Raw genomic sequence first — 23,606 nt, forward strand, 5'->3', positions numbered from 1 at the left:
GCTACTTTTAGAAAGTTAGCATTTGCTTGCCTAACCATTTCAGCCCGCCTCTGCTTGGATGTGGATCTGACTGTCTGGTGTGTGTGAGTGACAGGGCTGGGAGTTGACAGGTAGTGATTAGCAGGAGGACCCCTTAATGGGTGGTGGGAGTTTCCCCTGAATGATGCATCAGGCTGTGCTCTGCCTCCACAATGCTGGCTCCGCCCTCCTGGGGAGCGACTGATGACTCAGCCTGCACCTGGCCCAGGAAGGACCGAAGCTTGTCAACAAAGTACTCAGGCCACTCCTGCCCTCTCAATGCCGGCTCCGCCTCCCTGGGGAGCGGCTGATGTGCCTGCCCTCACACTGAATACAGAAGTCATAAGTACCCACAACAAGTACTCAGAGACTGAAGCAGTTATGCAGAGGCCCCCCTGGCCAGTGAGAACAAAAGAAACTGTGTATAAAAGTAGGAGCCCTGCTCCTTGTAAATCAGAATCCTGTTTCACCACGAAGGACCTCTGCCCGACTAGAAGGAGAAGAGACGCTGGGAGAACTGGCCTGCTGCTTGCCTTGCTGAGAAAGGAGAGGAAAAGACTTGATGAGAAAAGACTTTGCTGCTTTGTGCTTAAACATTCTCCAAGGGCTTGACTGAGCTTGCCCCCTGACCTGAGCCACAGGACCATCTGGCTCAACCTGCCTCTGCTCGTCTGCCGGTAATTAACCGGGATATCTACTACTGCCGGAGCTGTGACTTTGGTGCCCCCCAGCCCCTCTCTGAGGCCGTGACCGACTGTGTCTCCTCGTCCCCGCCGAGGAAGAGCTCCGCTCCGTTGAGCCGCTCTCCCCCCGCTGAGGAGATCGCTGTGTTGACCGCCTGGAAGGCTCACTGCTGTGGTGCCCCCCAGCCCCTCCCTGAGGCCGTGACCGACTGTGTCTCCTCGTCCCCGCCGGGGAAGAGCTCCGCTCCGTTGAGCCGCTCTCCCCCCGCTGAGGAGATCGCTGTGTTGACCGCCTAAGAGGGCCCGCTGCTGTGCCTCACCCTCCCGCCAGAAATCCCCACCGGACGCAAACAGACCCAGGGGACAGACCTCCGACCTGGACGGACGCCTCGGGTGCCAGCCCCGCTCTGCCTGAGCCGCTGGGCACCTCGCCTTTGTCCCCGGAGGAAAGCCGCCACCGAGACCGTCAACGGGCTCGGGGCCCGCAACGTTTGTTTCTACCCTTGATTTTAGGGTTGCCAGCCTGCCTGCAAGGGCCCAGGAATTGTGAATATCACCCGCGGTGCGAGCCGCCCCTGTTCCGCTGACTCGCGCCGCTCTGTGTGCCTGCCTGCAGCTCCGCGCTGAGAAGAGCGCTCCAGCCCCTCCCGCTGGAATCCTTTAGCTGTCGGGGAGACGAGGCTGCAACCAGAGCCCCTGACCGAGTGACTGGGGCTGCGCTGGGTCCGTGGGCCTCCCCTCCACCTGGACAGCTCTGAGGTCGGTGTTTCCCCCCCGAGTGGGTCCCGCAGACCAGGAGGGCCATCAGCTGTCAGAGACCCGGCCGGGCCGATCGCGTCTCACGCGGGAAGCGTGAGACTTGGCAGGGCGTCGGGATTTCACCCGTCTAAAGCGCACCCGAGTGCAGAAACAAACAAAGAATCAAGAGAACATTGTGGAATACAACTTAAGAGAAGAACAGTGCATTTTTGAACTATAACTAAAAGAGAGCTTGCCTATTTACAACCTGTGGGCATACAGAACCGTTATTTGATCTTGTGATAAGTCTGACCTAAGAGATATATATATTTTACATAAAGAAGCGTATTTTTATATACTCACAGCCTGGTGTCCATTTGTGGGGGGATTGGTATATTTTACTGTGTGTGTGTCTACAAATGCTTAACTGACTAACGCCTGGAGAATCGCCTTGGCTGCTCACGCCACGCACCTAGAGGGTGAGCAAGGGTAATTCTGAAGGGTCATCCTTTGCCCTGACTTAGAGGAGAGGGTCCCTGCTTGTCACAAGTACCTACTTGCGCCAACCAGAGACCCCCAATTCTAACATTGGTCGCAGCGGTGAGGATTTGCGAATTTGCATTTGTATTTTAGATACAGTGAATTACTGATCACCACATAGGGAGAGCAGATCTATAACGCAGCCACAGGTTTCCAGTTCCTTTTTGCTAATTTTGTTGAGACATCTGCCATTACTGAAGCCATGCCTGGCTCACTTCCTGCCGGAAGAGCGCTCTCTACCTTCTCTGGAGCAGATGACATAGATTGGAGAGAGGGAGCCTTGAGGAGCTTAACCAATGACCAGCTGAAAGATCTCTGCACAAAATGCAGAATTGCCAAAGGTGGATTGAGCAACAAGACCCAACTCGTGACGGCGCTGAGAGCTTGGAGGGAGTCAAGAGATCCACAGACCCCGGTGGATATCATTCCACCAGATGGCGCTGGAGAGCCCCCCAGAGGCCTGTCACCAGAGGAGCTGGCAGACAGGGCCGCAGACAGGGCACATGCAATGGAGATGGCAAGATTAGCTGGGCAAATGGAAATGGAAAAACAAAAACTGGAAATGGACAAGCAAAGATTGGCCATGGAGGCACAGCAACGCCAGCTGGACCATGACCTGAGAATGAAGGAGTTGGATCAAAGAGGTTTGGGAACAGCTCCTTCTGGTGGCAGCACAACGCCGGTGCAGGTAGAGTCCAAGGTGTACATCCCCAAAGATATAGTTAAAGAATTCTTTAGGGGGGATGACATAGGACAGTGGTTTAGGGCATATGAGGTAGCCATGTCCTCCCACCGGGTCCCTGAGAAAGATTGGGGAGCGGGGTTGTGGGGAAGGTTCCTTAGCGAAGGGCGGGACACCCTGCTAGATTTGCCCACTGCAGAACAGATTTCTTATCCCCACATGAAAGAGGCCTTAATGACCAGGTATGGGCTTACCCCTGAATTATATAGACAGAGGTTCAGGGGGTGTGCAAAGCGTCCTGGGACTACGTATGTGGAGTATGTGAATTTTTTTTGCAGAGCCCTGGATGGTTGGGTGAAGGGTAACAAGGTGAATGATTTTCAAAGTCTCTTTGATTTAATTGCATGGGAGCACTTGTCTGATAACTGTTTTCCTGAGTTACGCCAGCACCTGATTGATAGCAAGCTGTCCAACCCGAGGAAGCTTGCTGAGGAGGCGGACCGCTGGCTCAGCACCAGGGTCCACAAGGGTCCAGTGGGAGACTCCGCCAAGGGTGGGCAGGGTCCCCAGCAGAAGAGTGGGGGGGACAGGGGTAAACAGAAAGGGTTCCCTAAAGGCCCCCAAAGTAATCCCCAAGGGAACCAGCAGAAGGGTTCTCAGCCTCCCCCACCCCCAAAGCAGAATGGGGCCCCGACAGGTAGACCTGTTCCAAAGGGGCCCTTCAATTGTTACAAATGTGGTGACCCGGGGCACATAGCCAGTGACCCCAAGTGTCGCCTGTTTGGAAAACCAGCACCCACTGGTGCTCCGCCCCGACAAGTGACCAGTGTTCACTTAGGAGAAGAAGTGATGGTCCCGGGGGGTGGAGATCCTGTTCAGATGACCCTAGTCTCACTAGGAGACAGTGAGATGGTCCCTACCAACTACCTGCCCTCTAACACTAAAAAATATGGGCAGGTGGTTACCATCAATGGTAAGAAAGCTGAGGCTCTTAGAGACACAGGAGCCAGTGTGACTGCAGTGAGGCATCACCTGGTGTCTCAAGAGCAGGTTGTACCCCATGCCTACTGTAGGGTTATCAATGCTGATAATTCAGAGAGTCAGTGTCCGATGGCTCAAGTTCCCTTCGAGTGGGGGGGGGTCTCTGGTACTCTGCAGGTCTGTGTGAGGAACGCCATGCCTGTTGACTGTTTGCTAGGGAATGACTTGGAGGACTCCCCTTGGGAAAAGGTGGAGAAAACGACTCACCTGAAGATGGTGGGTCTACCTGACTGGGCGTGCGTGACCACCCGGTCAATGGCAGCCAGTAGGGGTGATCAAGAAGTCCTGGGACCTGAAGGAGAGGCCCAGGAACCGGCCTTAGGGAGAAGGCGCAGGGGGCGCGGGAAACTGGCCCCTCCTGTTCCCACGGTCCAGGAGGAAGCAGACCTTGAGGGGGATGCCCTGGAGCCTACAGGGGAACAGATTGCTGAACTGGGGGACCTGCCTGAGCTGACCCATTGGCAGCAAGAAGGAGGCCCCTCCAGGGAGGAATTCTGCAAGGAGCAGAAAGAATGCCCTTCTCTCGTGGGTATGCGGCAGCAGGCTGCAGACCAGGCCAATGGTGTTCAGGCCAAAACACATTATGTGTACTGGGAGAATGACCTCCTGTATTCCGAGCCTAAGACTGCTGAACCTGGGTCAGCCCGTGTGCTGGTGGTACCCCAGAAGTTCAGAGCCTTCCTACTGGGACTGGCTCATGATGTGCCGTTAGCAGGACATTTGGGGATGGACAAGACCTATGACAGGCTTGTCACCCACTTTTACTGGCCCCAAATGCACAAGAGCTCAGATGCTCATTGTAGGACCTGTCCAACTTGCCAGGCAAGTGGGAAGAGTGGAGGGAAGAACAAGGCTCCACTCCAACCATTCCCTGTAGTCAGTACTCCATTCCAACGAGTGGGTATTGACATTGTTGGGCCTCTGGACCCCAAGACAGCCATGGGCAACAGGTTCATCCTGGTCTTGGTGGATCATGCCACCCGGTACCCTGAAGCCATCCCTCTGAGGACAGTGACGGCCCCCGTGGTGGGGCGTGCACTAATGGGAATTTTCTCCAGAGTGGGGTTCCCTCTAGAGGTGGTGAGCGACAGAGGGACCAACTTCATATCCAAGTATATGAAGTCCCTTTGGCAAGAGTGTGGTGTGACCTACAAGTTCACCACACCTTACCATCCCCAAGGAAATGGGTTGGTTGAAAGATTCAACCGAACCCTAAAGGGCATGATCATGGGCCTGGAAGGTCCAATGAGGCGTAAGTGGGACGTCCTCTTACCATGCCTGCTCTTTGCATACCGCGAGGTGCCACAGAAGTCTCTAGGGTTCAGCCCCTTTGAGCTGCTGTATGGTCACCCCGTGAGAGGACCACTGAGTTTGGTAAAGGAAGGCTGGGAGCAATCTCCCAGGAAACCTCCCCAGAATGTATATAGCTACATGCTGGCCTTCAGAAACCAAACCAGGCGCTTCAGACAACTTGCTGAGGCAAATCTGGAAGCTAGCCAGGAGGAGATGAAGCGGTGGTACGACCAGAATGCCACTCTGGTAGAGCTTCAGCCTGGACAAGAGGTGTATGTCTTGGCCCCAGTGGAACCCTGTGCACTTCAGGATAAGTGGACAGGCCCATTTGAGGTTGTGGAGCGCAAGAGCTCAGTGACATACTTGGTGGACATGAAGACGCCCAGGAATCCTTTAAGGGTCTTACATGTCAACCGCCTCAAGCCCCACTTGAAAAGGTCCGAAGTGGGCATGCTGTTGGCCACTGATGATGGAATGGAAGAGGAGTCTGAGCCTCTTCCTGACCTCTTAGTGGCCTGTGAGAAAGATGGGTCAGTGGATGGAGTTAACCTCTCACCCACCCTGACCCCTGAGCAACAGGAAGACTGCCGCCAGTTGCTGGGGCAGTTTCCAGACCTGTTTTCCCTGGTTCCTAGTGTCACAGACTGGTGCGTCCATGATGTGGACACAGGAGACAGCTTACCTGTGAAGCATAAGGCTTACAGGGTAACTGACAGGGTCCGGGCCTGCATCAAGGAGGAGGTCTCCAAGATGCTTGCTCTTAGGGTGGTTGAGTCTTCCAGCAGTCCTTGGTCCAGCCCCGTGGTCTTGGTCCCAAAGGCTGCTGCGCCGGGAGCCACACCTGAACTCCGGTTCTGTGTGGACTACAGAGGACTCAATTCAGTCACCAAGACTGACGCGCACCCTATCCCCAGAGCGGACGAGCTCATTGATCGGCTAGGGGCTGCCCGGTTCCTCAGCACGTTTGATTTAACGTCTGGGTACTGGCAGATCGCCTTGACCGATGGGGCAAAGGAGAGGTCCGCATTCTCCACACCAGATGGGCATTTCCAGTTCCGGGTTATGCCATTTGGGATGAAGAATGCCCCTGCCACCTTTCAGAGGTTGGTCAACCAGGTGTTGGTTGGGCTGGATGAGTTCAGTGCCGCCTACCTGGATGACATCGCAGTGTTCAGTGGCACCTGGCCAGAACACCTGCGGCACCTCTGGGAAGTGTTGATGGCCCTGCGCAAGGCAGGCCTCACAATCAAGGCGAGCAAGTGCCAGATTGGGCAGGGTTCCGTGGTGTACTTGGGACACCAAGTGGGGAGTGGCAAGGTGGCACCCTTGCAACCCAAAATTGAGACCATCCTGGCTTGGGAACCCCCCAAGACCCAGACTGCAGTGAGAGCCTTCCTGGGGCTCACTGGGTATTACAGGAGGTTTGTCAAGGGCTATGGCACTATTGTGACCCCCTTGACAGAGCTGACTTCTAAGAAGCAGCCCAGGAATGTGATTTGGACTGACACCTGTCAGAAGGCTTTTGACACCCTGAAGACTGCCATGTGCACGGCACCCGTGCTCCTGGCTCCTGATTTCTCCAAGGAATTCATAGTGCAAACAGACGCTTCAGAGCATGGTGTAGGGGCTGTTCTCTCACAGATGACTGAGGAGGGCTGGGACCACCCTGTAGCCTTCATCAGTAGGAGGTTACTGCCACGGGAAAGTAGGTGGAGTGCAATAGAGCGTGAAGCATTTGCTGTGGTCTGGGCACTGAAGAAGCTAAGACCCTACTTGTTTGGGTCTCACTTCCGGGTTCAGACAGACCACAGGCCCCTCAGATGGTTGATGCAGATGAGGGGTGAGAACCCAAAACTGTTGAGGTGGTCCATCTCCCTACAGGGTATGGACTTTACGGTGGAACACCGCCCTGGCACAGATCACGCCAACGCTGACGGTCTGTCCAGGTTTTTCCGCCTTAGTGGTGTGGAACTCCCTGGGGAAGGGTAGTTCCCCCCACATTTCAGCTGGAGGGGACACGTGTTAGACCTGGCACCTTGGCGTGAGTTTCCCTTCCACTTTTTGCTGTTGTGCCTCAGATGTTTTTGCTGGTGTCCGCTACTCAGGGCACTGCGCCACGGCCAACCCGTGCCGCAGTGCAAGTGCTCCCTACTGTAAAGTGTACATGTGATTGATATACCTGATTGGTTCATTGGATTTACTGTCAGTCCCCAGTAAAGTGCCAGGGCTTGTGAATGCCAATACTGCTAGTGGGCCTGCAGCGCTGGTTGCGCCACCCACAGAAGCAGCCTTAAAATGTGTCTAGGGTCTGCCATTGCAGAACCTGCGTGCAGTCTGGTACTGTCACCCTGGCTGGGCAAGTGCACACACTTGCCAGCCCCTAAACCTTCCCTTAACTTCATATTAGTCACCCCTATGGTAGGCCTGAGGGCAGGGTGCATTGTAAGTGTAAGGTAGAACATGCCCTGATGTGTGTGGCATGTTCTAATAGTGAATTACTGCCAAATTCGTTTTTCACTATTGTAAGGCTACCAGTTCCCTTCTAGGCCAGATGGGCTGCTGGAATTATTACACTCTATAATCCCAGCAGGCTCAGGGAACATGGTAGAAATTCATGTTTAGTATGCCTGAACTCAGAATAATAAAATACTTCTTTTAGTAAAGTTTATTTTAATATCCTGTGTTTGCAAATGCTACTTTTAGAAAGTTAGCAATTGCTTGCCTAACCATTTCAGCCCGCCTCTGCTTGGATGTGGATCTGACTGTCTGGTGTGTGTGAGTGACAGGGCTGGGAGTTGACAGGTAGTGATTAGCAGGAGGACCCCTTAATGGGTGGTGGGAGTTTCCCCTGAATGATGCATCAGGCTGTGCTCTGCCTCCACAATGCTGGCTCCGCCCTCCTGGGGAGCGACTGATGACTCAGCCTGCACCTGGCCCAGGAAGGACCGAAGCTTGTCAACAAAGTACTCAGGCCACTCCTGCCCTCTCAATGCCGGCTCCGCCTCCCTGGGGAGCGGCTGATGTGCCTGCCCTCACACTGAATACAGAAGTCATAAGTACCCACAACAAGTACTCAGAGACTGAAGCAGTTATGCAGAGGCCCCCCTGGCCAGTGAGAACAAAAGAAACTGTGTATAAAAGTAGGAGCCCTGCTCCTTGTAAATCAGAATCCTGTTTCACCACGAAGGACCTCTGCCCGACTAGAAGGAGAAGAGACGCTGGGAGAACTGGCCTGCTGCTTGCCTTGCTGAGAAAGGAGAGGAAAAGACTTGATGAGAAAAGACTTTGCTGCTTTGTGCTTAAACATTCTCCAAGGGCTTGACTGAGCTTGCCCCCTGACCTGAGCCACAGGACCATCTGGCTCAACCTGCCTCTGCTCGTCTGCCGGTAATTAACCGGGATATCTACTACTGCCGGAGCTGTGACTTTGGTGCCCCCCAGCCCCTCTCTGAGGCCGTGACCGACTGTGTCTCCTCGTCCCCGCCGAGGAAGAGCTCCGCTCCGTTGAGCCGCTCTCCCCCCGCTGAGGAGATCGCTGTGTTGACCGCCTGGAAGGCTCACTGCTGTGGTGCCCCCCAGCCCCTCCCTGAGGCCGTGACCGACTGTGTCTCCTCGTCCCCGCCGGGGAAGAGCTCCGCTCCGTTGAGCCGCTCTCCCCCCGCTGAGGAGATCGCTGTGTTGACCGCCTAAGAGGGCCCGCTGCTGTGCCTCACCCTCCCGCCAGAAATCCCCACCGGACGCAAACAGACCCAGGGGACAGACCTCCGACCTGGACGGACGCCTCGGGTGCCAGCCCCGCTCTGCCTGAGCCGCTGGGCACCTCGCCTTTGTCCCCGGAGGAAAGCCGCCACCGAGACCGTCAACGGGCTCGGGGCCCGCAACATTTGTTTCTACCCTTGATTTTAGGGTTGCCAGCCTGCCTGCAAGGGCCCAGGAATTGTGAATATCACCCGCGGTGCGAGCCGCCCCTGTTCCGCTGACTCGCGCCGCTCTGTGTGCCTGCCTGCAGCTCCGCGCTGAGAAGAGCGCTCCAGCCCCTCCCGCTGGAATCCTTTAGCTGTCGGGGAGACGAGGCTGCAACCAGAGCCCCTGACCGAGTGACTGGGGCTGCGCTGGGTCCGTGGGCCTCCCCTCCACCTGGACAGCTCTGAGGTCGGTGTTTCCCCCCCGAGGGGGTCCCGCAGACCAGGAGGGCCATCAGCTGTCAGAGACCCGGCCGGGCCGATCGCGTCTCACGCGGGAAGCGTGAGACTTGGCAGGGCGTCGGGATTTCACCCGTCTAAAGCGCACCCGAGTGCAGAAACAAACAAAGAATCAAGAGAACATTGTGGAATACAACTTAAGAGAAGAACAGTGCATTTTTGAACTATAACTAAAAGAGAGCTTGCCTATTTACAACCTGTGGGCATACAGAACCGTTATTTGATCTTGTGATAAGTCTGACCTAAGAGATATATATATTTTACATAAAGAAGCGTATTTTTATATACTCACAGCCTGGTGTCCATTTGTGGGGGGATTGGTATATTTTACTGTGTGTGTGTCTACAAATGCTTAACTGACTAACGCCTGGAGAATCGCCTTGGCTGCTCACGCCACGCACCTAGAGGGTGAGCAAGGGTAATTCTGAAGGGTCATCCTTTGCCCTGACTTAGAGGAGAGGGTCCCTGCTTGTCACAAGTACCTACTTGCGCCAACCAGAGACCCCCAATTCTAACAGATCAAATTAATGTAATTTTCCACACTTGCATTCCCTTTTCTCACATTCACATCTTTCTGGGAAGCCTTTCTCCTTGTTGGGAGGGAACTGAACTTAACGTTCAAATTGTTGATTTACTGTTAGCTGTTGCCTTTCAACAGATCACAATTAACTGGAAAAATACTTCTAATATCTCCTTTAAAGCATGGTGGTACAATGTATGTCATAATCACAGGTTGGATACTGCTTTTGTCTTTCCTATTAATATGGCAGCGAAACGTGCGGACTTATGGCTTCCTATTACGCTGTACCTCGATATATGTGCCAACTGTTCTTTCATTCACCGCCTACCCAACAAGAAGTCTCCAAACCCCCTTAATTTCCCCTTCGCATTTCTTTTCTTTTTCATTACTACCTTACATGTATCTCCTCTTGCATGAACATATTTTAAAATCATTGTATCTCCTTTATTTAGCTTTAAAGCCCGTGGTTAGTTTTTAATATTGATTGTGTTGTATTGCTTTACTTAATTGTTACTGCTTTCTTTTTCCCTTTTTCGCCAATCACTCTTGAATTACTTATGTACTCTGTATTGACACCCTGTTTTTTGACTAATAAAATTTTCTTTTGAACTTAAAAAGAGCTTTTTGCCACCGACAGAAAATTAGCAAAGCTGCCGACTAAAACTAAATCAGAGAACAACCCAGATTTTTGCAACGTGCTAGGCCAGACTTTCGCTGATAAGGTGGAGCTGGTCTACATAACTTTTTCCAATCTCCCTAATGAACCACCCCCTCAGAGGAGTGACCCTCCTCCAAGTTCACCTGGTTTCTCTTTTTCCCTCCCAACCAGAGAACAAATCACTGAAACCATAATAGGCACAAAGTCTGGGGCAACATCTGATCCATGCCCACAAAAAAATTTCATCTTTTTCCAGAAATCCTCAGTGAAAAACCATATGAACTATTCTCTGAGATTATACTTCATGGGAAGTTTCCTGTAGCATGGAAGACAGCATCCATACTACCCTTGCTGAAAAAACCCCATCTGGACCCAGCTGACCCCAATAATTATCGACCAATCTCCAGAATCCCGTTTTGCTCTAAGGTTCTGGAGAAATTGCTTAACATCCAGCTTTCGGCCTTCATCTCTTCCAATAATCTGCTCGATCACTCACAATTCGGGTTTAGAGAGGGTCACGGAACTGAAACCTCCTTAATCACTGCAAGCGAGGAGCTTAGGGACATTGGATAAAGGCGGGAAGGCCGCCTTGATATTGTTAGATCTGTTGGCGGCCTTCGACACTGTCAATTATAAAATCTTAATCACTAGACTGTCTGATTTGGGCATTCAAGAATCTGCCATGACTCTTTTAACATCTTATCTTACTGAGAGATCTTTTCGAGTCGAACTAAACGAATTAATCCCTCAAACTTTCAATCTGCAATGCGGAGTACCTCAGGGTTCGTCCTTGAGCCCTACATTATTTAATATTTACGTGACCCCTCTGGTCGCTCTAATAAGACAGTATGGGCTCTCTGTAGTGTCATTTGCAGACGACACGCAATTAGTCGTCTCATTAACCAATAATGAGGAGGAGACTGCCGACCGCTTTAACAACTGCATGCTCCATGTCAACTCTTGGATGCAATCCAACTGTCAGTAAGACCGAAGTATTGTTGTTGGGCGCCAATCCCCTGGACTGGTCTTTGATCTAGTGGCCTTCAGAGCTGGGTGATTGTCCTACACCCGTCTCAAAGGCAAAAAACCTAGGGATTACTTTTGACTGTAGGCTGACGTTGACAGCCAAATTAACTGCCTAACTTCAAGTTTCTGGGCCATCCTCAAAATGATAACGTAGATTTGTGCCTTCATTCCCTACGAGGATTTAAAAACAGTGGTGACTGCCGGTGCCATTTCCAGGTTCGATTATGGCAATGAGCTTTACTTGGGGATCCAAACCCAATTCTTGAAAAAGCTACAACGGCTGCAGAATGCAGCAGCAAGACTGATTGTGGATATCCCTAAACATGAGTCAGTCTTCCGGCAGCTAGATGCATTGCACTGGCTACCGGTTAAGAAAAGAATAATATTTAAATCATTGTGCATTACATTCAAAGCACTCCAGGGAAAGGGTCCCTCGTACTTGACGTGGCGCATAAAATACTACGTGCCATCTAGGAACTTCAGATCTGCACAACAAAAACTGCTGCAAATTCCTAGGTTCAAACAAGCACGACGGGGAGGTAGGAGCTTCTTGTTGAGATCTGCCGAATCCTGGAACCTTCTGCCATTAACAATTAAAAACAGCTCAGATCTGAAAGCATTCAGGAAGGCAGTAAAAACTTGGCTATTTCAATCTGACCTTTAATGTTACCTGCATTCTAGCCTCACACGTCTCTGAGTCCTTAGCGCCAAGACGCCTCCGGGCTTTCGTTGCGCTCTATAAATTTAAAAATCAAATCAAATCATTCCTAACTAAATTCTTTGTGGGGAGCCAGGTGCACCCATATCAATATCTCCTAATAGGAGCTTGGTTATGCACAGGATGACTTGTCAATGTTTCTCCTTTAGCACATCAATGTGACTGGTTGGTGCCCTGCTTGTAATGGAATTTGGCTCCTGACCGGCATTGTGACTGCTAAAAACCCAGTCGGCATAAGTCAAAGTTCAGTGTGGGCATATTGACATTTGTGAACTGTGGCGTAATCATGGGGTCTAATTTCCCTAAAAAGCATTTCCAGAAACACATATGTCTTTATATAGAATTTAATGAACATGGCACTCCTTCAAAATGTGATGGATGCCCTGTCTGTCATATGTGCAGGACCATTGATTATAATGCACATGTGGAACATCCTCAAAGTTTAACAGAGTACCCCGCCACACTCTAAAGAATACCCCTAGTCAAATGAAGCCTAAAGCTATCTAGCAGGCTACAAGTATGACCATGTGCACTGATTTGCTGGAGACAGTACAAACCTCTTTGGCTTCAATTTGGCTTCAGTCTCATTTGTTAAGAAAAACAGATATGTATCAAGGAAACTAACCACTATAAAAATGAGCATGTGGAGGGCCAGGTACATTTTCAACACATATTCTGCTCTATACCAACTACATGACAATAGTGTTCTGTCTCAGGCATCAACAACTTTCTTTCTGAGGATGATGTCAAGTTGGTTTTAGAAGCTCTAGTCATCTCCAACTTGGACTATAAAAAAGTAGTTTTCATACTGTTATACCCAAGATATAATTAGTACCATCAAAGCTATCCTCCTTGCAGGACACACACTTATTTGGTCATATTGTTCAAGTCTTCAACTCCTTCAATAGTTACCCATAGATGCAACTGTATTTGGAAAACATGTACTTCGGCCATAAAGTCCATCAATCGAATTCTACAGTACCTGGCCGAGGCCTAGCTGAGAGCAGACCTTAGTGGGATTCAATTTTCTTGGGAAAGTGTTCACATGGTAAATCTGGACACTCCAGACTTCAAGAAACAAAATATTCCCATACTGACTCTAGATGACCTCTTCCGAAATGGAACGCTCATGAGTTTCCATGATTACAGGCTCAAAAGAGGAAACATACCTTTATCCATGCAATTTTATTACCATCTCTCTTTCCCCTTAAAAGCGGTGTTTAAAGATTTCCCAAGTCCTCCAATAGAACTTTCTCAGCTTTTGATGTTAATTCAATAGCCGAATTGATAAATTCTTTCTAATGTTTTACTCATAGGGCTTTGCTGGGTCCCTCGGCTCTTTTCAGAAAGCTAGGCTGAGGTGGATGGTGGAGCTGAGCCACCAGTTGGCTGAAAAGTGTTGGTATTAATGTTGTGCCCACCAAGGATATACCACAACTATAAGCACAAGCAGATGCAATGAAGTGTTTATATTCCTTGGATTAGACTCTGGAGAGGAAGGCTAAATTCACTCTTAACTGGTAAGATTGAATGTAAGAGGTGTGGTATGATAAATGTGGCCTTTATCCATATTGCATGGTCATGCTCCAAAGTACACAGTTAATAAACTATATTTTTGAATTGTTGAGATATATGGTTGAGACTTTTGGGGGCCATGCTCGACCTCCCGAAAGTAATACAGCACTTTGCCTTTCATGGCACTAGTGCTCGCGAATCGGAGTGTGGAAATGTCTTAGATGAATAGGATTAGTGGCTTCAGGACATGGTTTACTGCAGAGATCAAATTGAGACCTGTGCTGCTGATGTACACCATAGGATGCACCCAAAGGATTTTTGGGGTCTGTTTACATCCTACTTGTTATGAAAGGCTAACATTGATTAACCCTAGGGTATAATATTCATACTATGTACCAGAAGGGTCACCCCATATGTTGATGTAATGTTAAGCCTGCTGTCTTTATTAATATGCATTCTTTGTATTACATGATGGACTGCGTAGAATGAGTTGCAACTTCAATTTCTCATGGCACTGATTTCTTTGTGTTTCTGACTAGTGTCACAGTTACCTGCTGTAATTTGTTACAAATTATCAATACAAATTTCAATATTAAAAAAAGAAACAATATATACTGTCACAATTTTTCTTTGTTTGTCTTACAGACTATTGAACTTCATCTCTCCATTGTTTTACCTGACCACTTCAGATATGGTTTTTAAGAAAGACCTGATGGTTCTGTCACATGATGCTCTGTTTGTCATAAAGCTCTGGTACCTAAACTGAACTGGCCTGGTCTTTCATGCCACTCTGTCGCTCCTATGGCCTAATCACCCTTTCTCTCCAGTCTCCCTATAGATTCCTTCCTAAGATGTCTATAAGGGTGGGTAGCTGGAATACATTTCCCTGCTTTGTGTGTTTCCTCCCCATCCTCTTCCATTCCTTGTTGAGTGATGTTATAAGCTTTCCTTCCACCAAAGTAACAGGTTGTATCTACTTCATCTTTTTAATATATACAACTATGTACTGTATCATGACTATTGCTATGCACGTTAAATCATGACTACACTCACTGTAGAGTACTATGGTCTCCTTTGGGGGCCTCGTTTTTGCTTAAAAAAACTTACATTATTGGAAAAAGTAAATCCATCAGTCAAAACATGCCATACAGTAGAACACTGCAGTTGCACACATTTCTTGCAATGAACATCACCAAATACAAGTAATGAAGTGTTAAACCAATGTCTGAGATTCTTTTAAATTATTTATTTATTTTATAGCATTTCTAAAGTGCAAGCACACCCAAAGGTACGTTGGTAATGAAAATTGCTAGGCTCAAACCGCACTGCGAATTTAGAAAATGTTGAACCCTATAACAGCAGCTAATATGTAAAATGCGAGCCATTTTTTAGCAGCTTCCTAATTTTTGGCAATGCCGATTCACTATGAAGTTGAAAGGGAAGTCTATTCCATTGTCTTTTTGGACTTCCTTAATGGGGAAAAAACCTACCCTGTTCACAAACAAATCAAAACTGTTTTCTTTCATTTGAAGATCATATAAAGTCAGTTTTTAAGAAATGTTTCTTTCAAATGCAGTCACTGAGAAGAATCAGCTCTCTGTTTTTTAATTGAATAATATCCCTGAAAGAAGCAATCCCTGAAGTACTGCGCATGATGGCCTTTTTTATCTGACATATGTCCACCCTGATCCACCTGGACCGACCGAGCAGAAGGAAAACTTCGGAACGAATTAAGAGCGCTGCTACCTGGCCCGAGGACCTTCAAACAACCTCAGAAAATCTGGTGGCCCAAGGTGTTAAACTCTGATGAAAATTCCTAAAGATTTAACATTACATGTTGTTCCAAAATGGGGGTTATCATTCACCACAGCTGTAACACACTCACAGGTACATGCATCATTGTTGCCGTTTGCGATTCCTTAATTGCGAAAATTAAGGAATCGCAATTAAGGAATCGCAAACGGCAATGCATAAAAAAAACGCACTTTCATTAGCGAATCCTTATTTTTCCGTAATAGCGATTTACAAATTGCGAATCGCAATTAAGGAATCCCTTCCCATTGATTCCTATTGGCCAAAAGGCCCATAGGAATGAATGGGAAGACAATCTCAATTTGCGATTCGCAATTAGCTAATCGCAAATTGAGATTGCGATTTCAAGGGTGCAGGGGTGTCCAAAGGACACCCTGTTGCACCCCTGAAATCAATCTATGCACATATGTTGTGCACACACATGCCCGACATGAGAGTTTGAAAAATGCACAAAATTGCATTTTTCAGCTTTTTCGCAAATTTCCATGAGGTCCAACCTCATTGTAATTTTTTCCTCCTAATTGCGAATTCGCAATTTGTTTTAGGTGTCATGCATTGCATTTAAGGAATCGCAAATTGCGATTCCATAAATGCAATCGCATTTTAAGAAATCGCAAAAAATTGCGATTTCTTGTATTTTGGTTTGATGCATCCCAAATAGTGATTTAGGAATCGCAAACGGCCGATTTTTGCGATTCGCACCGTTTGCGATTCCTAAATCGCTTGATGCATGTGGCTGTCAGTGCTACATCAATCCCTGAATCCCACCTGAGACCGGTGAATAAACGCATGGAAGTCTACATTGGTATTTTATTAAAAACAGTCAGCTCTGGCAATTTTACTAGAAATGGTAATTGAGGCACATACTTGTAATTATCCAGGCAATCGTGCCAAGGGTAGTTTTCTTTTTATCAAGAGACGAGTCCCCAACTTTCAGCTCGGATGGTAATAGTACCAGTGTTTAAGGATGTATTCATAATATCCAGTACTGCTGAGTGTGACCTAAACAAAAGAGCATTAACTTGGCTGACATAATAATATCAGCTCAAGAATCAATTTAGCTCTTTTGCAGAGACACTTTGAAAGAAGCGGAAGCTGAGCGGCAATCTTCAAAATGTTCTGTTTGAATAAGTCAGCAAATTAATGATATTTAGGAGTCATGGATCACTGAACATACTGATGCATTTCTCGAGTTCTTCAAATACTGTGGCAATGCTTATGACACATTGTGTGTATTTAGAATTGTTTTCCCATATTATATAGCTTTTACAGTTTTTATGTTTTTTTATGAGTTATTAGGAGACCCTCATTTAGATAATAATTGGAGATTAATCCCGCTGACCAAGCTGCTCAAGGTGGTAGAGTTCACTTCTTAGTCTGATCAGTTTTTCAGTATGCAATTTAGTTGAGATGGCAATCAGTTAAAGACTGATTCAAAATGCTTAAAATATTGACGTACATGCTCTCATTTTGTGGAATCACAAATGAAAGGAACTGCAAACTGGTTCAGACCAAGGAACCAGGTATACTCATTTAGTTGTTTATACGTCATTACTAGCTACTCCAAATCACATCAAGTGAATATGCTGACTTGTTCTTTGGGGAAACATATATTAGCCCACACATTAACAAAGTCAGAGTTACTCTAAATGTTGACTGATTAGTAGCTGATGGATCCTTAAAATGTCAATAAAAACTACTTAAAAGTATATTCCGCAAATTTATAGCAGATAAGGGGGCAGATTTATGAAGGCCTTGCGACGCCGGTGCGTCACTTTTTCCCATGTTAAAAATGACGCACCGGCGGCGCAAGGCCTTCATAAATCTGCCCCAAAGTACTTAAGCGTGAACTCAGGCAAGTCAATGCAGAGCTGAACAGACTAAAGAGAGGGCTAGAGAAAATGACTAAAGGTCAGGTTTCTTCAGTAGGATCAGTTACTCTCAGATCTAGTATCTGCAAGTCAGGGTGTTCGCCCTCCACCACTTTCACAAATGTCATGGGTTCTTTGGCAATCAATGCCAGTCCTCCCCACCACTTATCAATCCTACTAGCAGTAATCATCCGGTAACATAAATGTACTAAGGCCTATATTTACTAAGCCTTGTCATCATTCTTGCATCGTGCAAGGCTACACAGGGCAACACAAAGGCTTGTTTGGGATTGACAAAAAACGTATTGCAGGGGCTTTTGCTGGGTTGCGTTACATTTCTTTGAGGTAAGCGTTCCATGGGTAGAGCATGGGTGTTCTCGTGCACCCACTTACAGATTTCACGCAATTCTAGATTCATTAAGGTTTGCAAAGCTGAATTCATGTGAAATCAGTACGCCTACCGGAGAGTGGCATAACAAGAAGAAATATGCTTTCTCATTGCTTCTTCCTCTTTCTATGCATGACACATCCTGCATCACGTATTCTCCCCATGCATTAAGCATGCATCATGCATAGAAAGCAGAAACTTCCTCTAAGGATGTGCAGGTAGTTATCCAAATTATCCTTCCCAAAACAATCCTGCCCATAACACAGGCACCCTTGTGGAATGGAGCAAGGGTGTCTGCATTGGCGCTAGGTAGCCATAAGTAAGCCCGAGCTGGGAGAGTGCTGAAAAGCTTCATAACTTGGTAAATATGATGCTCTTCAGCTCTCTCCCGCTCATGCCACGTAGTGCAAGAACTTTCTGTCCTACACTATTGTGCATGAGTTCTAAGTAAAGCTGTACCTAGATCTTTCATTAGTGTGATAGTCATTTTTCAACCATGTTCCATCATCCAAATAGAAGTGAAGATCAGCCTTCCTGATTAGTCACTTATGTTTTGTTCATAGCGAACTGCTCACCTAGCATAAATCAGCTCCACCGGGCATCTCCTAAAGACTTGAGTAGCCTGACTCACCTTATAGGGTTGGGCAAGTATGTTGTTCCCAGTGAGTCTCAGAACCAAACTATGGGAGCTAGCATGATTAATGTATGGATTCACTAAGCATAGATGATTTACTCGCTTCTTAACGTTCAGTGAGAGGTTACATTCGTGTTTGGCTAAAGCCCATAACGTCTAATGAAAAAATTAGAGAGCTCAATGGATGCAGTAGGACAACTCCTATAGTAAAATTAATATAGTGCAAAGGCAACAGAATCCACAGTACTAATCCCCAAACAGGACATATGATCCGGGCGGCTCATCACTGCATCAAACATTCTATTGGCACCATCATCGCTTTCAGGGAATAAGGAGTTGCAGGTTAGACCTGGCTGGGAGTTCTCTGGCTTCAGGAGATTGTCTCTGTGGAAAGCAAAGGCTGAATCTGAAACTGTGCTAGGGGCTATGGCCACTGATAGTTATTTTCGTAACTGGCCAAGTACCCCTCTTTCAACAAATTGTCCTAAGGAATGAGCCTGACTTTTCAGGTGCAGAGAGAGGGCAGAAACATGTAGACTATGGCGATTTAAGAAATACAGGTTCTTGTGAGGTTTAAGTATATGGCAGAGAGACAGTATTAAGATAGATAGCTGATCTTCATATATTTTTAACCCGGCCCTTTCGGTCTTTTTCGTCACCTTCTGACCATGCACGAGGGAGCAAACTGTACATGGTACGATAAAATGGTACAGATGCTGAACATTAGTAGACCAATAGGGTACACAGCTGTACCTGCACCACTGGTTGCTTTGAGCGGTAGACTGGACAGTCAGAGGATGAAACTAGCTACTCTATGAGGTGGGCAGTGTACCCCATGTGTTATAAATTAACATCATGGCATGCTTAGGTGACGCTGGCATAGAGAAACACATCAATAGTAGACTGTAAAAAACCTCAAATCACTGTATATGTAATTGTTAAAATCAGCACAAATAAGACAACATAGAACTGGCCCCATCACTTCTGACTGAAAGTAAAAGAGTAAACAATATGCCTGTTCATTACTTAATGCATAAGTGCTCCTTCAATTACCAAATGTAATGTAAATGTAAATGTAAATGTCCATCACTCTGGGGTCTAGACTGACACCTGTCACTTAACATACAGTCACTAAAACACAGTCAAGAGCAGAACTAAACTAGATGTATCAATTTCTGTTCTCTCTGATAACCAAAACAACACCAACAGGTCAATGTCAAGCATCACTTTTATCCAAACCACTAACAGGACAGCACAATACATTCTGTGCACCCCCAACATACCCTTATGCAATCAAAATTGAACAAAAGGCAGTGAAAAATTCCACAGAACCTACAAACATGAGCAAGATAACTATAGAAAAGTAAAATCTATTAAGCAAGAGCTTTGCTGGTCTAACTTTGCACTTCTAACAGTACTAACACAAAAAAGCAGTGGCAGATATACTAACTTGTAATGCCACACAGAGAGGTCACAGTTGCTTCCCTGCATTGCGCTAGGAGGAAAGAGCAGGACAGTGCCACATCTGCCAGGATAGGGGGCTCCTGCTGTCATCCCCAGCACTGACAAACAAAGTTCTGCCTAGTACCATGCACACCCCTATGCACCATAGTCGAAAGGTGTGTCTGTGTGATGTCCAGTATTGTTGTGTGTCGATTTAGATTCCTTATATAGATTTCCAGATTTATGCCCTTTTATAGGTACAATTCACATTGCCCGCATTTAGGCATAGAAATCCATCCCTTATTTAGGCATTCTCCATGCTAACCAAATACAGGCATGGCCATCTACATCCGTTTATCTATGTCACGACGAGTTTTTGGAAAACCAGACTCTTAAGCCTTTAGGACTTCCCCTTGCTAGGATATTGATTTCTCCAAGAACTCATTTATTATGCATGAACATCTATCCCTTAGGTGTTCATTCATGACGTTCTTATGCCCGACTTTTATGTCAATATTGGCATTCCTAAACACCTTCAAGGTATAAATATACCTTCACTTGTGATGACGAATCATGGTCCATGGTTCGGCGGCCTACATGCACGACGCGGCTCGCCACATTTGGAAGGAAGTCAAGTCCCCAACTGACGCACTGACCAGACGCTGCCATCCTCCTTGAAGAGAATCCAGCTCTAGTGTTTCTGACTCCGCTTGCTGGGTGTTAGAGGTCGAGACCGGAAAAGAGATTCCAACCTCACTCATTCTAAGGTATGGAGCGGACTAGAACCTAGAGGGACTTTTGGCAAATCTTGGCAACCATAGCTAAACTAGACTTTAGCTAAACAGCACCTACTTTTTCCCTCGTACTACACTTAGGTTAGGTACACTGGGGTAGGATTATTTTAGAAGCACCAGATGAGTATTTTAGCCTGTGTTATTTATGTATGTATTTTTATGAATATATGTCATAGCTACAAGCCATGCTATTACAATATTATTTCATCTCACTGCTAATGCTGTACGTATTATACTTCGCATTCTGTCTTACGATTGTAGCAGTTCATATCTCTTGCACGAGAAATAAGACTGTTCAATAAACCCTTTTTATTGAAACGTCCGCCTATCTATTTCTGTGTAACTTTGTAGAAACAAAGCATGCACTATTGACTGAGTAAAATGGTTATCTATTGTTTCCACGATTCTGAGATTGTTCCGATTCTAAGGGAAACAAAGTTGTCATGTTTATGCAGTTGTCAGAAGCAAATCCCTTCTTGTTCAATCGAGAAGTTTCTAGTGACCTCTGAGTTAGCTGGCACACACAAGTAGTTAATTTTAATATACTTGATAGAGACATACTGACCTCAGTCCTATGTCAAAACTATAGTGTATATTATTCCAATGCGCAGAGCCTATCAGGGATATAGGAACTACACTACAGTATAAATGTTGTCCACGTAGCCTGGCCTCCCAGTACAAATAACTATGCTAAGACATAGCTTAAAACATGTAAAACACTGTCATGTCAAACAAGTAAATGCCAGCCTCAAAGATACATTATTTTTGGGTATACAGCCATGCCTACAAATGTTAGTACGTACGGTTTTGTGTCAAACACCATGCATGTTGCATGGGAATGCCCATGTTCCACCCATGCTATGCGCTTCACACAAAGTGGAATAGAGCTACTTGGTGTTACTTTACACTGGCAAGTAAATCTCAGTTCTGTACTTTGCTGCTTTTTGCAGTCACTTTTCTGATACAAATATGGTGCAAAGTGTTAGTAAATTCGAACTGCACTGATTTCCACAAAAAAACAAAAGTGGCAAAATAATACCACTTTCGATATGTAATATGTAGTTAAATACAGTATCCCGATAAATAAGCTGCGTTGGAGCAGTTTATGTCATCCAGGGCCACGCTGGCTCAAACAGCACTGATTCCACCAACAAATGTCAATGTTTCCCAAAGAACAGCTAGTTTATCCAATGCAATGCTAGGAAACCCAAGTAGATCTCTGCCTGACAAACTCAGACCCAGAACTGAGGTCAAATGCGCATTCCAGCCAGTGTTATGAGGCCATGTCAGTGTCAGCGGCTACACAACGGTATGTAACAACACAACATAACATTATTCATTTTATATTGATGCAAGCAATTAACTGCCATCTGTATGTATATGGTTTGTATGGTATATGGTATTTCTATAGCGCACATTTAGCCAAAAGGCAGCATAGCAACGCACTACACTAAGTAGTTATTTGTAAAGTTACTTTTGAAGTACTATACATACATGTCGGCTTCAAACTGAAGATACAAGGCAAACAATGTCACTAAAATGCAGATAAACAATATTTAGCAGATTCACATGTATAACGCATACTCGTACCATCATGCGTTTAACATTATGCTTCTTTCTTTTACTTCTAAAGCCCCGCATTTCCTTCAGGCAGTTGTTGCTAATATCGGTGTAGTAAAGCAGAAAGAAATATTTTGCCAAGTTTTATGAACGACTCTCATAAACGTATTTAAAGCAACACAGATGCAGTGGGGGGTTCAGGCGTCCTCTGTAATTCTGCAATCACTTTGTTTAGCATTCGTTTACAGAACTGTTTAAATAAATGTATTTTTGTGGGTTACACGGGCACTTATTCTTAATTTTTATATTAAAAAATGCATAATTATCTCTTTTTTGGGCATACAAAGCTGATTACTATGCATTGAAACCTCGTAGACTTTAATAATGACGATGTTCTCCGATGAGGTGTAAGACGCTTGGAAAGTAACAAATATAGAATTTGAGTCAGGATGGATTTTCTAGCACTTAACCAAGTCACAGCCCTACTGTAGAGGGACTGTAAGCAGCTCAGAATCTCCATTAAAGCAGGTAATTGTTCCAGAGATCCTTGTCTCCGCCAATTTCACAATAAATCATAATGGAGGCGATGCTATCAGCGGAGGCGGAAAGAGAGGCCGCCTGCGCAGATTGAGAGGCACTCTGAAGCTGCAGGCCTGGCTGCTGCCATCGGGTTTGATACGTTAGCATCTGGGAGCAGTGATAAAAGGTGTAATGAAGGCTGAACGTGACAGCCGTCAATCACGTGCTGCTGGGGTGTCAGCGAGCACGGAGGCCCTGCGCCTTATCGCTGAAAGGAGCTGCTGGTCCAGAGAGCCATTGTTGACGGATGAGTGACGGTGAAGGAAATGCGGGGCAGTAGGTTCTGGCAACATGTTCTATCTAGTATGTGCCTTTATTTGGACACTTGTGCCATGAGGGTCGCTGGAATTAAGCCGGTTTCAATTTCATGAAGATGGTCTGCTGGTATGTTGTAGATATACATTTCACTAATTTAATGATATATATTTAACAAAATGTGTCCATGATGTAAAAAATGTGGCCGCATTTTATCAAATGCAGGCCCCAAGACTCCTGCTTCCTGTATTATAACCACAAGATAGCTGGTTTTGAAGGGTACCCTGTGAGCTAGATCATGATACATTACGGTTTCTCACCTATAATTGCATAAGAAAGTGAAACCTGACTTTGGTGTCTCTCACATCACTGTTTACTAGGGGGCAGAGTGTGACACAGCTGCCAGTCAGGGTATATCCTGCAGCGGGAAGTGATGTCATAATTGGAATGCCGACCAGGTTCCTGTAAAAAAACACCTGACTATGATGACGAAGTGGAAAATGCAACAGCCAATCAATCAATAATTTATAGAGCGCTGCAACTCACCCGTTAGGGTTTCGAGTCGCTTGTGGGGCTACTGCCGGTCATATCTTATTTGAACATCCAGGTCTTGAGGTCCCTTCTGAATTTCTGGAG

Source organism: Lissotriton helveticus, chromosome 7 (assembly GCF_964261635.1).
Source record: "Lissotriton helveticus chromosome 7, aLisHel1.1, whole genome shotgun sequence".
Lineage (NCBI taxonomy): Eukaryota > Metazoa > Chordata > Amphibia > Caudata > Salamandridae > Lissotriton > Lissotriton helveticus.